Source organism: Phasianus colchicus, chromosome 1, assembly GCF_987193195.1.
Source record: "Phasianus colchicus chromosome 1, bPhaCol1.hap1.1, whole genome shotgun sequence".
In the NCBI taxonomy this organism is placed as follows: Eukaryota; Metazoa; Chordata; class Aves; order Galliformes; family Phasianidae; genus Phasianus; species Phasianus colchicus.
The window spans coordinates 172,033,425-172,050,913 of NC_143436.1; positions in this window are offsets into that span (position 1 = coordinate 172,033,425).

Consider the following 17,489-nt stretch of genomic DNA (forward strand, 5'->3'; position numbering starts at 1 on the left):
ATTTCATTATTTTTAATGGAAAAAAAAAAAAAATTGTTTCCTCTTACTGTCCCCTTGCATCTTGGGAGCTTTGAAAGCTGTTTCTTGGCCTCCTGGATTACTTGTGGAAGAGTTATCTACATGACTTGAGTGAATAGATTAATAAATACAATACCTTCCTATAGTGAAGATGGAAGATTTGGGCTTGGCCAGCTTCCATCTGATATCTGGCACTGGGACCTTTTTCTTGAAGGACTTCGGCTGCATCTGAAATGCCTCATTTAGCAAATCACTTGAAAGTACTGCTGTTAAGTGGATGTGCTTAAGATTTGCTGAAGTGTAACTCTGGACATCACACATCCTCATGTGCATAAAACACAGAAAACAACCTCTTTAATCTTGTCTGTCTTGTGAGCCAGGGGAAAAAGCTCTGTCGAGTGGGTTTTGTCCCTACTTGCATTTCAATATAGAGAAAATACAATTTTAGAATTTGGCACCAAGGCACAATGCAAATAAATGGCATGTAGTACAACTAACTCTCTGGTACACTGAAGCAAGCTTTGGGAAGTGAATGGTGTAAATAATTACATATGAGAGGGCAGAAGACAGGTCACGACGTTGCAGGCTTCCTTTGCTCAGCCTTCCCTCTGAAGCCAGCCTCCCTTCTCCCCTTGGCTGGGCTGTGGCTGTAAATTCAGCACAGGAGCACTCTTCACATGGGGAACAAACCATTAATTTATTTGATCTCTTGAGTTTTTGGATTTCTTTTCATACTTCATCCCTGTAGTGCACTCCCCTTCTAGTCTTCTGTGGGATAAAACTGCTTTCTGCACATCTCTCATGTTGTCAACAACAAATTAATCTGACTTCAGCACAAAACCCAGAAGAGTTGGTAGTAACCAGCAGTACACCTGTTTTGCCTAGGGACAGATGTTAGACCAGCTCATGCTCCAGAGACGTAGCTGCTCCTCAGCATATCATTTATGTTGGAGCATCCTGTAGCTCTGTGAACTCATTCTTATGAGGATAACAAGTCTTATGAGGAGCTGGGATTGTTTAGACTGGAGAAGAGGAGGCTCAGGGGTGACCTTATAGCTCTCTCTACCTGAAGGGAAATTATGGTGATCTGGGGTTTGGCCTCTTCTCCCATGTAACTAGCAATAGGTCTAGAGGGATTGGCCTCAACTTGAACCAGGGGAGATTCAGGTTGGACATCAGGAAATACTTCTCCTCTGAGAGAGTTGTCTGGCAGTGGAAATGACCCAGGGAGGTGTTGGGGTTGCTGTCCCTGGCAGGACATGGCTTAAGTGAGAAAAGTTGGTGATGGGTGGACAGTTGGACTGGATGATCTTGGAGCTCTTTTTCCAACCTTGGTGATTCTATGATTCTATGGTTCTGCTATGGGTGAATCCAGGGCACTGGTCTGTGTGAGTACCTGAACCACAGGCTAAAAAATAATTCTGTGGCTTTTGCCCAGCAGCACTGGCACTACTGGATGGCATTACTCTGGAGTACATGAAGACTGGGGATGAGACACTGGAGAGCAACCCTGCTGAAAGAGATCTGGCGGTCTTGGTTGGCAGCAAGTTGAACATGAATAAACTGTGTGCCCGGGCAGCCAGGAGGGCCAAGCGCATGCATCCTGGTGTGCATCAGGCCCAGCGCTGCTAGATGGTCAAGGGAAGGGCTCTACGCTGCACTGGTGCAGCCTCACCTTAAGTACTATGTGCAGTTTTGGGCATCACAGTACAAAAAGGCCATAAAACTGTTACAGAGTGTCCAAAGGAGGACTACAAAGATGGAGGAGGGTCTGAAGGGCGAGATGTATGAGGAGCAGCTGGGGTTCCTTGGTGTGCTCAGCCCAGAGCAGAGGAGCTGAGGGGAGGCCCGATGGCGGCTGCAGCTCCTCACAGGGAGCGGAGGGGCAGCGCTGAGCTCTGCTCTGTGTGACAGCGACAGGGCCTGAGGGAATGGCATGGAGCTGCGTCAGGGGAGGGCAGCTGGGGGTGAGGGGAGGGGTCTGCACCAGAAGGCAGTGGGTATGGAACAGCCTGCCCAGGGCAGTGGGCTTGGGCCCAAAGCTGCCAGAGTTGAAGGAATGTTGTCCAAATGATCTCAGACGTATGGTGTGATTTTTGAGTGGTGCTGTGTGTAGCTGGTTGTTGGACTTAATGATGATTATGGGTCTCTTCCAAGTGAGGATATTCTATGATTCTATGACTCTGTGATTGTATTTGTTTTCCTACTGAAGACCCTCAGGTGGATGCAAATGTAGAGCAGAAGAGCTTGTATCAAATCAAAATAAGGCAAAATAATTTCTCAGGTTATGCACTCCATGACAAGAGGGAAGCAGGGAGGTCTCTGGGCTCCATCAGCAGTGTGCAGGCATGGCTCTTGGTGGGTCACCTCCCTGCAGTGTGGGGACAGTTCCCCAGCCCATAAAGGGTGTCTCTTCTTAACTCCAGTTAGTTATGAGCAGGGTTTCCCCTGAAGCCTGAGCTCTGATATCCCTAAGCTTCTTATCTTATCTCATATAATTATGCATATTCTCATTACTCGCACTATTGCCTTATCCTCCTTTTTCTGCACCTGAGAGCTGTTAGAAGGAATAGAATGTAGGGGAGGATTTGCTGGATTGTAGTTTACCCTCCTGTCAGTCAGCAGCAATCCCTTTGAGATAAAACAGAAAAAAAGTATCTGTGCAGATCAGCAGCTGTTCATCAGCCCCTATGAGAACCTGCTGGCACTGAGCTTGAAATCAGTGCACTGAAATACAGTGTGCTGGCCGAGCTAATGAGCTGTGTGAGCAATGGGAACGAGAACGGGAAAAAGAAGGGGAGAGAGAGAGAGAGGTAGAGAGAAGTTTGAAGATTCAGATCCTGCTCAAGCAGCTCTGAGAGGCAGGTGCTTGCCAAAGCTGTACCTACAGCTTCACAGCTCTAAAGCCATAAAGAGAAAGAAACAACAGCAGCAGCAGCAGCAGAAAGCAGCTTTGCAGGACTGAGCAGTGCTGAGAAAGAAGGGGAAGCATTTGCTTATCCACAGGAGCCAATGAATGTCTTATAAAGGAGCCCTGCTTTCTCCACAGGCTTTCCAGACCTCTTCTCATCACCATTTTGATTCTTAGCATCTCACCAAAGCTCCATTGTTGAAGCAGATGTGAATATGTGCATATACAAGTACCTGTAAATGTATGTACCCTGGGGATGTATTTGAACGGACACAGATATAGTGCAGTTTTTGATGTGAAATTTTGTGCTGTCACACTTCAGCCATCAGGAGATAATTTGGGGGCTGTTTGTTAGATGCTCCCAAAACATGCGTGTGGGGTGCCAGCACCGACTGCCCCTTTTGATGCAACCACAGCTCTGCAGGAGGCACAGAGTCATCACTGGGAATGCACCCAGCTATCTGCATTCCTTTATCCTGCATCTCAATAAAGGAGCCAAGTTTTGGAGGTCTTCTCCACCATTTTGCAGGGAGCACAGGAAGAACACTGAGTTTGTTGCTTCCTCAGCTTCACAACAAAGCTACCCAGTTCCAAAATTATCAAAGTGAAATGGAGGCTTACGAAACATGTGTGGGTGTTAATGGAGAGAGAACCATTCTTATAACTGCCTTAAAAGCTATTTCATAAAATAGTTTCATTGTCAGAGACTTAAAACATACATGATTAATATCTTAACTGACTGTGCCTCATTTTGCATTATCTCAGAGGACACATTTATGAGATGATACACACTATTTAGTATTTATAATGCTTGCATCTGTAGCTGGCATGCTTTGGGAGAGCTTTATATCATTGCTAGTTATAGGAACATATCGACTTGCCATAAATGTAAATTAATCACATTCACAAAAGTGTTAAGTAATTAACTACTGTACATAAACCACCAAAGCAACCTGAAGTCTATATGAAGTGAGTATTTCTTAGAGATATTAAACAACACATATAAAAACCATCTCAGATTAAGGCATCCTTGAAACCACCAATACTGTTTTGACATATAAGGTTGTATATTTTATCAAAATAGTTTATTGAAAATGTTTAACTTTTAAAACTGTGTTACAGATACTTTACAGATTTCTTATTTATTGAAATTTCATTTTAAAACTTGGAGAACAGTATTATTAGAGCATCCATCCATTTTATGATGTCACCTCAGTATATTAAGAAGGAAGAATGTAAAATACTTATTACAGAATGCCTCAAAGCACACTACTTTTTCAGAGACATTTGATGCCTGGTTATAGTCTATGCAGATCAGTGTACTCATAGCAATCCTTCCACTTCTCCACATCTAACACTTGGGCACAGTGTGAGACGGTTAGGGAAATGAAGATCCCTTCTGTGAGTGGACACTTGGTCGTGAAAAATCAGAGATATGTTTGATACCTGTAAAAGGGTAAAACACCAAACATATCTTTCATCTACTTGGAAATGTTGGCATAGAAATAAATATAAACATGTTAATAGGACAGGAATTTTACCCAACGTCTATGAAGCCCAGAGACCTGGCTTCTGATACTTAATGACAATTACCAAAACTGTTCCTTTGGAGGTATCCCCACAACCCTCAAATGTTAAAGGAATCAAGAATGATATTACGAAGATCTGTGATCCCCCCGTTTTCTCAGAAAGAAGAGGTAAGCCATCCTTGTCTACAATTGGCAGCACAAGAGACATCTCTCACTGATCTGGCAGCAGATCTCCAGAGCCTTGAGAGAACAGTCTTTGGTCTGGTCTGGAATTGCTGGACTGTCATACAGAAAAGGCATTGAGATTCCCGACGTCAAGAGAACAGGTAAGGAAGATGTTCTTCACAGCGGGACTGATACACACCTCATGCTTTCATTAGCTAGATATCCCCAACACTGTGAATAATGTCTAGGTGCACCATATTACTCTTTGAAGGCTCATCCTGGTTCGTAATACTGGCTTTGGACAGACTCCAGCCCATTAAAGCAAGGAACCAACTTTTAAACTATTGCAGTGCGTGTGCTGGGCACCTAAAATAAGCTTCCTGCCTAGCACAGGGCCAAGCAAACTCAGCCAGCTCCTCTCTTTCCTCTGTATGTTCCTGATGCACTTCATTGAGCTTATTTTCAATATCCTGTAAACCCAGGTACAAAGCACATATGTAGCAATTATTGTAGAAAGAACCTTTTTCTCTTATGTTATGAGTATATGAATGAAAAGAAACAAGCCTGTTCTGACAGGTGGTGTTCCTGTCAACAGTGCCCTCTACAAGACACTTGAATTGAATACATGTAAAATCTTAGAAAGAATACTAGAGAGAAGATCTACTGGAAAACATGGCATCAACAGAAGGCGTGCTCATGGTGTACACACACCAACCCATTCTCACTCCTCAGTATCCTTTCTTGCCCTGATTTATCCCTCTGTGAAGCCACATCTGCCCCATCACTGCTGCCTTCTGCCCTCTTCCAGAACAGCCTCCAAAACAATTTGTCCTACTTAAATTTAGTCACTGAAGAAGGCAGCTAAATCACAAGTGTAGGTGTGCAAGGCAATTAAAGAGAGACATCCCTCCTCAAGCTGATTGGGGTGAGTTTGGTAGTTTCTTTTTTGTCTTACTTGACTGTAAGATATATCTTAGGGCAATTACACCCATAATTTAGATGCTGCTTCTAAGTGTAGCTTAGATGACTCATGCAGTGTAAGAGAAAAGGTGTTAGCAGCTGTCATTTAACTGTCATTGTGGTGACGACATCTTTTTTAGATGGATGGGGGATTTAGATCCCAGGTTGCTCTGCAGCTCTGCTTGCTGAGGCCCCCCCCTAAAGCTCCTGTTGCCACACTTTTTCCTCCCTTCTCTTCTCTTCTGAAGAGATTTGGTCTCACTGAGCACTTTGCTTTGCCTGCTAGGTCTTTTCCAGACCCTCCTCTCACCCTAGGAAAGAATGCCCTTCCATTGGCTAGAAATGGTTTGTTTCCAAGTGCAGAAATGTCACAGTGAAGGTATCTCAGGTCTGAGATATTTTCCTTATTCATACCTTGACAGTTTATTGCAACAGATTTCTTTGCAAAGTAGCTTTTAGATGAGGTACCCCAATCCTTCATGCTCACAGCTTTGAGCCATTTGAAGAAAGTGACAAACTTAAGTACAGAAAGTATATTTTGAGAATAGCTAAAGCATATCCTAGTTGAAGTTCTGATCATCTCTCTGAGTCATACAAGAAGAGCAGAAAAGGATAGGGAAATTGTCCATCTTTTTGAAGCTGTGCCTTGTAAACTCCCTTAGGAGGTTGTGGATGCCCCATCCCTGAAGGCATTCATGACCAGGCTGGATGTGGCTCTGGGCAGCCTGGTCTGGTGGTTGGCAACTCTGCACATATCAGGGGGGTTGAAACTTGATAAACACTGTGGTCCTTTTCAACCCAGGCCATTCTATGGTTCTGATTCTATGATCTTCTGATTTTCTACCTCTCATCTTAGAGACAGTGTGCAGTGGCATTGCCTAAACTCTGCCTTGAACTCACAGGCTCTCCCTTCCTCTACAGATTGCTCTGTTCTTCAACTCTCTGTGTCAGGGCAAGTCTGCTCACACACACCACCTCAGCAATGTCTAGCTGTTAGACAAGACCAGAGCAAGAGATTTAAACAGTAAGCAAGCAGCTGGATATTTGAGGTTAGACACTGATAGCAGCCATAGCTTCTTTGTTCTAAAAATATCTTGTAACACTATATTAAGTGCCCAAGGAGCCTGTGTGAGAGATATTTTCACAGCAAAACAATGTCTATGACTTTCAAGGCAATCGTATTTGTTATTTTGCAAAAACCTTCATCTGAAGAACCTCTCTATCTTCTGCTGCCTCCTGCTCACAACCCCCATCATATTTTTGTTCTTTCCATAGTCTCATGTTTGTCTTCCTTTGCAAAAATAAAAGTCAGATGGGAAACTGTCTTTTCTGGGCATTCCCACAGTGTGTATTTGCATATTTGTGCAGTATCTCAATAGCACAGCGTTCTTCAGATAATCTGAAATCACAGAGGCTATGCAGGTAGCAATCACAGCACAACTTAAGTTACTACGCCAGGCAAGGATCAACAGCCCAGAAACAAAATACAATGGCTGGAAGCACAAAGGTTAGCTGGCACCAACAAATACATGCAGTCCTGGCTCCTATGAACTGCTGGTTAAAAGACGATGGCATCCCGGGGTGCTGATTTCATTCTCTGTTGTCTAATCACAGCTAATTTCAGGTTATATTTTACAATTCTATGTGGACCAGCAGCAGACAGTGACATTGGTTTCCAAGGAAGCCTTTAATCTGAAGATACTTCAAAAGTTTCAGAAAACCTTGATCTAATCTGACAAACTGTGGCACCTCCAGAGGATTCATTCACCTTGAAGCATTTCTTTTCCCTTTCCTTTGCTTTTTATCCTCCGTCATGATGTGAGCAGGTGATAAAAGTGGCCCCCCACTGCTGATGTGAAAGGTATCCAGTTTCTCCAGAGCAGATGTTCTGACAGCTCAAATAGTAAGCAACAAGGATTTGAGTTGTTTTTCTGTTTGTTGCTTCAATTTCAACCCCTCTTCCTGCATTTAAAAAGGCCAGCACCTGCTTTAAGCCATAGAGGAGCAACAGAGGAGGTCAGTGGTGAAGGGATAGCTGCTAGGACCACACTGGTTACAGAACCATAGGATCACAGAATCGTATGAGTTGGAACAGGCCCCTAAAGGCCATCTGTTCCAACTGCCCTGCACTGAACAGGGACACCTACAGCTCCATCAGGTGATCAGAGCCCTGTCCAGCCTGACCTTGGGTGTCTCCAGGGACAGGGCATCCACCACCTCTCTGGGCAACCTGTGCCCACCCTTACTATAAAGAAACTGATGGCTCTTAAGTAACACAGGTAGGTGGAAGGTTTCTGTAGGAGAAGATGCTAGCACAAGCTTCTGCATTAAAAAGGAGCCAGGTGTGCTTTCACAATCTTTGACTTAGACCCAGATGTTGCCTCTTTCTGGGCCTTGGCTGCCTTTTGGGACAATTTCATTCAGCACTGCCAATGCCAGCAAAGGTCTCTGCTTCAAAGTTTCCTACTGGAATCATGCTTTCCTAGTGTATCTTTCTTGATAAATTAGAGCTAAGCAAACAGCCACCAAAACAGGTTGAAAGAAGCACCGATATAAACAGGAACATTTTACTGCTCTTTTCACTTGGCAGTTAAGCAGCAGCTGCCTGCTGAACTGGGAAAATAGGGAATAGGGCAGTGTTGCACTGTCCTTTATCAGAGTTCAAGGTAAACTTTTTGCTCTTTTTTTTTTTCTTTTTTTTTTTTCTTTTTTCTTTTTTTTCTTTCCATTCTATGCATATTGTGAATTTGTTTTTAGAAGTTAATTTATTTTTAAGTTCCAGTCTGGGTTTCTGGAAAACGAATAGGTTGAAACTGATTGTGAAATCATTCCTTGGCAGGATTCATGCGGAACTGCTGACAATAGGAAGAGGTTTCCACAAAAATGCCTTTGTTTTTTAAAAAGGCTATTTTTGGCTATTAATTTTGTGTTTGTATGCTTTACCTTCTTTGTATATCAAAATATCAAGGAAGCAAAGAAATTGCAAATCTACCTTCCTGGGCCAGACCGAAAGCTGAGTTCATTCCCTCTTGCAATGATGGAGTGAGAGCAGAAGGTGGGAGATGGGAGTTGCAGAAGGTGGGAGATGGAGTGAGCAGAAGGTGTCAGAAGTTCTCCATGGGAGCCATGAGGAGATCACTTTCACTGAAGATTCCACAGGATGAAGATCATCTAAACTTCAAGAGTAATAGGTCTTGAACGATGCTTCTTCACAACAACAGATTCTGCCATATCCTGCTCAGCCTCCCCTAGTTGAAGCAATCCAGTTTTTTCAGCCTCTTCATTAACTTCCTCTGATCTCATCATTTAATTGACATTCTTTACAGCATTTTTAATTCCACTATAACCTCCAGGTGCAGAGACCAGACCTATGCACCATACTCAAGACCCATGGATGCACAAAAGATTCATAGCATGGCTGTTTCCATCCAGAATGATGGGCTGTGCATATTGCAACCAAACCCAGACCCAAAATGAAAGATGCAACCAGTTAAGAGCAGTTCTGCCCAGAGAAGCTGTGGATGCCCCATCTCTGGAGGCATTCAAGGCCAGGCTGGATGGGGCCTTGGACAGCCTGAGTGAATAAATCATGGGTACTTCTTCTGGATAAGAATCCAGGAGATAGAAAACAGCAGAAAGGGCATGAGCAACTGCTGGGTGCAGAAAGAGAAGAAAGGGAAAATGATTCAAAACCTTCTTTCTTAGGATTTGCACCGGTAAAAAATAAGCAACGGTTGAAGTTAAGCAAAAAGAATATCTCCAAGTACAACAAAAGCAACTTTAGTATTCAGAGAGTAAAGAACCACAGAAAAAAAACACTCTGAACCTAGATTTTTGCAGTAAAAAGAAGCTGGTTGAAAGTGCTAACAACAAACAGCAGAGCTACTTAAATTCAGATTACCACAGGCTAAAATCCCAGTGCAAATGTGTGAGATTTTATGAAAGCAATTTAATTAGTCACAAGTGACTAGGCATGAGGATTAGCATCAGGCAGTACAGGAGAAGGTTAAAAGATCCTATCTCTGGTTTGTGATAGAAGACAGGGCTCCAGAAAGAGCAAAAACGCAATGAGCCTTTACAAGGGAAATGGGGTTTACATGGGAAACTGCTGCAGAGACAAAAGAAGGGAGCCTAAATTGCAAGAAAAATCATGTCAGTTAATTCTGATACAGAGAAGATAAAGCCACAAAAGGGGAAAGGGTGTCTTAACGCAGAACAAATCTTCACTCTTAAGGTAAAAGATCAAATGGATTTATGAGGACCACAAAGTGGAGGGTGAATACCTGTGCCAAGTGCCCCACCAGTACTCCCATTAGCAGTCTGACAGTGGTGTAGCAAAGTAGACCTGCAGAACATGGTGATGGAGAAAGTGAGCCCTTCTCTGATGTAGGAGAAACAAATGTTTATATATGAGACATTACTCTGAATGAAAGCTTTCATCTGGCTGGGTGGAACATGAAGAAATTTCCCCTGTCATTGAACATAACAGCCAAAAATGAGAAGGCCTTTCAACTGCTGTTGCCTCAGGTGGATGTTCAGGTAGGATCAAAGCTATGTCCCTGTGGGTGTTGTTACCACGGGAGTTGTGGTCCATAGAGGGCTTATGTTCAGGTTTTAGTCCTGGGCTGCCTTCTGTGTAATTTGGTGCTAAGCTTTTTTTTTTTTTTCTGGTGTTAAAAACTGATGTGGAACTTGAGCAAATAGGTATCCTTACTGCCTTCTTACCTCCTTTAGTTGGCTCTTGCTAACTGGCATTTCAGAGGAAGACAATGGTCTGGCACCCAAGACACTGCTGGAGAGGCAGAATAAGAGCAGATAAGCAGATCTGATCTTGTCCTGCCAGCAGATGCTATGGAATGCAGCAGCAGGGCCTAGCACAGCCTCCTCACTGTCCTGCAGGCTGCGGCCAGATAAGGGTGCAAATGGAGCGGAAAGATTCAGATTAGACCAACAGCATCAGGGTAATAAAATATCTGCTTATTCAGGGCTGCGGTTTGGATGACAAGGCAAAGCCAAGGGGCCCTTTCCTTGCACCCGCCTGGGTTCAGTCCCCTCCAGCCCGCAGATGGCTATTCTTGGCTCTGGTTGAGCTGTTCATGACACTCAGTGTTGAAGCACAGAGATTAAAAGGAATGTAACCCAGATTTCCTGCTACACAGTTTGGGGCTTTAACCACAATATTTTCCTGCAGAACTCTGCTTATCCTTCCGCTCCACACCTTCAGCAAGCAATGCCTGCTCCCAGCATGGTGTTCAGTCCTCTGTTATCTTCCTTTCTCTTCTCTCGTAGCCCTACACGTTCTTCCTTACCCAGGCATCTCCGGAGGCCCTCCGGAGCCAGCACACCTCCTGTGCAGGGGCAACACGGACCCCATATGTCTGTGGGGTGCATCCAATGGCCCATTGCACCACAGCAGGGCACAGCACCAATGTGAGCTTCATGGTTTTGAGGTTTGTGAGAAGGTCGTAGAATCATAGAAGCATTAAGTTTGGAAAAGACCACTAAGATCATCCAGTCCAATCACCAGCACATCCCCACCATGTCCACTAACCATGTCCCTCAGTGCCACATCCACACAGTCCTTGAACACCTCCAGGGACGGTGACTCCACCACCTCCCTGGGCAGCCTATGCCAGTGCCAAAGCACTCTTTCAGAGAACAATTTTTTCCTAATATCCAACTTCCAAGGTGAGTGTAACTCTAGCATTTCTTTCCTGTGTCCATGGAGCCGAATGCTTTTTGCTCTGTGCCCATCCTGCTCGTACTGCGTCCCATGTCCCCACATCCCCATTGCCTGGGCTGCAACAGCTTTGTTATCTACCCCAAACAGCCCTTCCTCTGCCTTCTCACTCTGCCATCGAGGTCTAAAATAGCTTCCTGTCGTATTTTCTCTGCTACTTGTATCTTAACTTCTGCCTCAAGTAATCTCTGCCTCTGGTGAGCGTTTTCTGTGCTGCATCTTTCTGCAGACCATATATCTTGCTGTGCCCCTGTCCCTCTCGCTTCCTCCAGTCCTACTGAATCTCTTCCCCACCAGCTTGTGATTTCAGGGTTTCCTGTTTTCAGGAGTCAGGACTCCCAGGCAGCATAATATAAACTGTCAAAGCTATTTGCTCCCAGCCATTTGATGAAAGCATTTCAGCTAACTCTTGCTCCCTTGCACTTGCAGCACATCTTGCATGGCAGAGCCACGTTGATGCCCCAAAACTTCTAATTGTGGCTGCAGTTAATGCTTTTCACAAGGAATTGGTTTCAAGCATCTCATTTAGGAGGAGGAATATTAAATAGTTGTATGTATATTGGAGAGTCTGAAAGAGGTCTCAGATGTTTTATGTATTATTTCTTGAAATTCAAAAGAATAAACTTCACAGGAAAATATGCATCTACATTCATAGCATTCTATGCATTTCCATAGGCTTTAGGAGAAATTGGGATACACAGCTGACAATGGTACAGATCAATAAGAAATATGTTTTGGAAAGTAGATACATAGAAAAAGACCACCACTGGGGATTTCCATGTTATTTAACACCAGGTAATACCAGAGTGCAAATTAACACACTTTATCATGAAATCCACTTCTTTTTCCTTTCAGGAGGAGATACAATGATAATGCAACAGCTAGATTAACTGGGGTTAATGAGAGGCTCTCTGAAAGTGGCAATATCAGCAGATAAACATGCTTAAATTTTGCTCATATTTTTAAGCATTTAGATGCAGCAAGACTCGATTTCTACTGGTTTGTTAGAATTTAGTCTGTCAATGACCTTTTCTGTGGAGAGAGCCAGACTGGGAGCTTTCTTCTAAGAACATCATGACTCCAGAAAGTACATCCAGGGTTACCTAGGAAGCTAAAAACATTTTGTTTCTAGTCTTAGGACATGAAAAACACATTTCTGCACCCAAAAAATCAGGAAAATCAAACTCAAAAATGCTGATGCACTTTCATTTCCTAGCAACCTGGTGAGAAAATGTTCAGGAGATTCAGGAGATGGAGAAGTGTTCCCCTTTAAAACTTTCTCAAGCAATACTTACCCAGGACCACGGGGTTTATGTGCTGGTATCAAGGTTTTTTGGATAGAGGTGAAGGTGATAATTAAAGGTTCTTAACAGCAATTTTTGCTGTACAAACTGCACGCCTGAGACACAACGCTTGGGTCCTATGGCATCCTGAGAAAGATAGGGCCATAACAGATCCTGGAGAGGTCACAGCATTCACTTTCTGCCCAGGAAAATGTAGGCAGGAGTGTGTGTACATAGCTGGCTGGAGAAGTGCCTAATGAATTATTTTATTTCTGTTGTGACTGTGGTATTTAGGGCTAATTTAGGCCATGCTGGCATCTCCACTTACTTAAAACTGTGTCAGTCAAATTGAAACTCAGTTGCAGGTGATTCCATGCAGATCTCAAGCTCACTCGCTTTGCCTCTCTCTGAGTATGTGTTTTCCCTACTAACAGGAAGCAGAAAGCAGGACCTGGGTTTAGAGCTTCGTCTCTCTGAACTGAGAAATAGGTACTTTTAATCAAAGTTCTTCTCTTTTGAAGTTGCTTTCTTGATCTGAGCCCCAGTCTTGTGCTGCTGACACCTCTGTGAGCTGAGCCTCAACCAGGAGCTGTCTTTGGCTCTCAGGCACCTATTGGACTGAAAGTGGAAAAATCACAAAACAGTACGTGTGTGAAGTCACCAGTACAAATTAATTACATCTTTCAAGTCGCTAGGTCTTAATAATAGGCTGAAGAGCTTTGCAGAGTTAATGCCAGCATCAGGTCATGTAGCAGAAGGGAATGCGGTAACTGCAAGGAAGAGCTGGAAAAAGCAGAGCTGCTCCCTGCGGAGCAGCCCTGTTGTGTTCTCTATCCCCTGTAACTGATGAATCTGCCAGGTTGGTGAAGTTTTGGTTTTCAGCTTTTTCCCTTGTGATCGCCTTGGCTGTTTTGCCTCCTAAAGTTAGCCTGAGTAAATATTTGACTTTTTCTCCTAAGCCCCCGCATACCGTTGTGTAACCCAATAAACCCTTTTATTTCATTAGCACTGGTTTACCCAATGTTCCAAACTAATTGAGAATGGATTTCCGAGAAGAAAAAGGAAGAACATGTTCACAACCACAGCCACCTCTTCACCTGTTTACGAAAGACAACTCAGGTTCTGCAGCACAGAGAAAATATTGGCACAAAAATATCGCATCTCACCTTTCTGCAATGTTGTCAGTCCCTGTCAGTTGCCTGAGCTAAAAGCCGCATCATTCACGCTTAGATATAAATGGAAGGTAAAAATGCAGGTCACTGCTTTCCTCTCTGCAGTGGGAATTATTGGAGCAAATCCTGCCCATCAGTTGGTGGAGGACACCTCTGCTTTATGCTCTGCTCTATGAATGGAGAAGGCTGGCGCACATATGCATGATGGCAAGGAAGGGCAGTTTGGTTTTCAGCCACTTGTTTCAGCAGTTTGGGATCTTTGTAAGGAAATGGGGAGTCAGAGAAAACACAAAATGTCATGTCAAGGACAACCCTGTGAAGCCTGTGTCCTGAGCCAATATCCTGAATGTGAGGAAGAAATTTTCTGCAATAAGGGTGGTGAGGTACTGGCACAGGTTGCCCAGACTTGTGGTGGAGTCCCCATCCTTGGAGACATTTAAGACCAGGCTGGACTGGGTTCTGAGGGACTTGATCTAGTTGTAGGTTTCCCGTTCACTGCAAGGGAGTTAGAACTTTTGATCTTCAAGGGCTCCTTCAAATTCTAGCAGTTCAATGATTCTATGATCCTGCTTAAGTCTCCTACAGCTTCAGTTGGCCAAATAACCCCTCAAAAACCCTCTCATTTCTCTTGAACAAAATTTGAGGGCAGCATGCATTTGTACCTTGTACAGTGCTTCCCATCACTAAATGATAAAATAGTTAAGCTTGGAAAAGATGACTAAGCTCATCAAATCCAAACATAAGCTCATCACCACCATGCCCACTAACCCGTGTCCTTCACTGCCACATCTCCACATTTCTTGAACACCTCTGGGGACAGTGACTCCACCACATCCCTGGGCAGCGCATTCCTATGCCAAACCACTCTTTCTGAGAATAAATCTTTCCTAATATCCCTAATATCCAACTTGAACCTCCCCTTGTACAACTTAAGGCTGTTCTCCCTCCTCTCATTGTTACCTGGGAGAAGAGGCTGACCCCTACCTCACTACAACCTCCTTTCAGATCATTTAGAGAACAATAATGTCACCCCTGAGCTTTTTCTTCTCCAGACTGAACAATCCCAGTTCCCTCACTCCCCATAAGACTTGTGCTTCAGATCCCTCACAGCTTCATTGCCCTTCTCTGGACACACTCCAGGGCCTCAATGTCTTTCTTGTAGTGAGGGGCCCAAAATTAAACACCATACTTGAGGTGCAGCCTCACCAGGGCTGAGTCCCAGCTTCTACTGACCACACAATTTCTGATACAAGTCAGGATGCCATTGGCCACCTTGGCTACCTGTGCACACTGCTGGCTCATGTTCAGCCAGCTGTGAACCCCAGATCCTTTTCCTCCGTGCAGCTTTTCAGTCACTGCCCCAAACCTGTAGCGATGTCTTGGGTTGTTGTGACCAATGAGCAGGACCTGACACTTGGTCTTGTTAAAGATCATACAATTGGCCCCAGCCCATCCTGAAACCACAGAGGCTCTGACATGACACTGGCACAAAAAAGCAGATTTGCTGTCTGAAGGACCCAGAGCATTACCCTTAAGAGGACTCCAGGGGCCAACTTGGCTCCTTTTGGCATGGCCTGACTTGATGCATGGTGAGCTGAGAAACCCCTTTGGCAGCCATCCAGGCAGTGCAGCCTTCGAGACATCCTGTCCTCAAAGGCACAGCATCTCATAGTGAGGTAGGAAAAAGCCAGAAAACATGACATTTCCAGTGAGGATGTGGTTGTGGGAAGCTAGGGTTTCTCACCTGTGTGTCCAGAAGATTTAAGGTCCTGAAAACTTTGGGATATAAAACACATCTGAGGGAACTGGGATTGTTTAGTCTGGAGAAGAGGAGGCTCTGGCTTATTACCCTCTACAACTAACTGAAAAGGAGTTTATGGTGAGGTGAGGGTCAGCCTCTTCTTCCGGGTAACTAGGATGAGAGGTAGTGGTATTAAGTTGTGCCAGAGGAGGTTTCAAGAAAATCTCTTACTCCAAAAGAGTGGCCAGGTGCTGGAACATGCTGGCCAGGGATGTGGTGGAGTGACCATCTATGGAGGGGTTTGAGAAACATGTAGATGTGGCACTGAGGGACATGGTTAGTGGGCAGAATTGGTGGTAAGTGGATGATTGGACTAGATGACCTTAGAGGTCTTCTCCAACCTTAGTGGTTCTCTGATTCTAATATTTCAGGATCAGAAATGTTATGTTTGTACAGTTTCTACAATGGAACTGGATGACCATGCACAATAGATACATGCAGTGGGGACAAGACATGGTCTTAGGGGTTTCTGCATAACCTGAATCTTCTGAGGGCCTTTATGAGCCACTTCTAAGGGAAGAAGACCATTAAAAGCATAGCCTGTCTTTTGAGAGTGGCAAGTCATCTTCTGAAAACCATTCATAAATTCCTATTTATAGTTCATGAGGCTGCTAGGCTACAAATAACACCGAAAACATTAAGAAAAAAAAAAGAGTTAATAAAATGTATCCTTTTCTGACTTTCCCCCACTTCTGACTCTGTTCTTTCAAGGTCAACTGCCGATCCAGTTCATGTTCTGCCTCTGCTGCCTGGCATGGCAGAGCCAAGCCTGGGTACAGTGTCAGCAGGCGAGCCCCACCTTCTGCCTTGCAAACCTGCCCACAGCCATGGGCTGATGCAGGAAGCACTGATGCACACTGTTTTCTTCCTTTCTGCCTTCTCCACAACTGGAATGTGTTTGCATATAGTGGAAAAAATGCAAGGAGCAGCAAGATGCAGCCAGAGACATTGCCCTGCCTGCTGGCACTAGGCTTAGACTGGGACCATCATCACCATGGAGGTTGGGGCAGCCCCGGCAGCTTGCAGCATTTGACCAGCTCAGAGATGAGCTGAATTCTGGGGGAAATACACTGTGAAATTAAAATAGAGGAAAATCTATCTTCTGCACAATCTCAGTGAACACAGGATTGCAGCAAAGCCTGTTTTGATCAGAAAAGTGGCTAGCAAGTATGAAATATTTTACAAACTTTCGAACCCATCTTCTCCTCCTCATTTCATTAATGGGTATCTTTTATCCTGTCCTAAGCAACAGCAAGAAGACTAATTAGTTTAACAAGTACAACAAATGGTTTTATTGGCAAAAAAGAACCCTTTGAAATATACATTACATTCACAAAGGATTAAATTACACCCTATTATCCATTTTCCATAAAATAAAGATTACTTTGATAAATCACGACTAATGTTATCTTTGGCTGATAAGAACTCTGTGCTTATTTGTGTGGCTTCTATAAATAGTGTGTTCTGAATTTATTTATCCCTAAATATAGTCGATGATACAGTCTGCCAGGCATTTTCCTGCAATTTGACAATACCACATCTGTGAACAAGGCAGCAAATGAAAGCTTCATTGTCTGAATGTGAAACATGCAACTGGAATTTTTTTGACACTCACCCTACAGTAATTCATCAAACATATTTCAGCCATATCTTGCTTGAACAAGGTTTCCTTACTACTAAAGCAAAGTAGTCTAAAGATTCCTTTTTTAGGTTCGTTTTTAAAGAGAAGAGTCTCATGTGTTTCATCTCCCCATTGTATGTAAAGTCAACTGTAGGGGATTGTACCCTGATTCAGGCTATAATGTAGGGACAAATGGACATTTTCAATTAACCTTTCATAGAATCATAGAATGACTTGGGTTGGAAGGGAGCTCAAGGATTATCAAGCTCCAACCCCCCTGCCACATGCA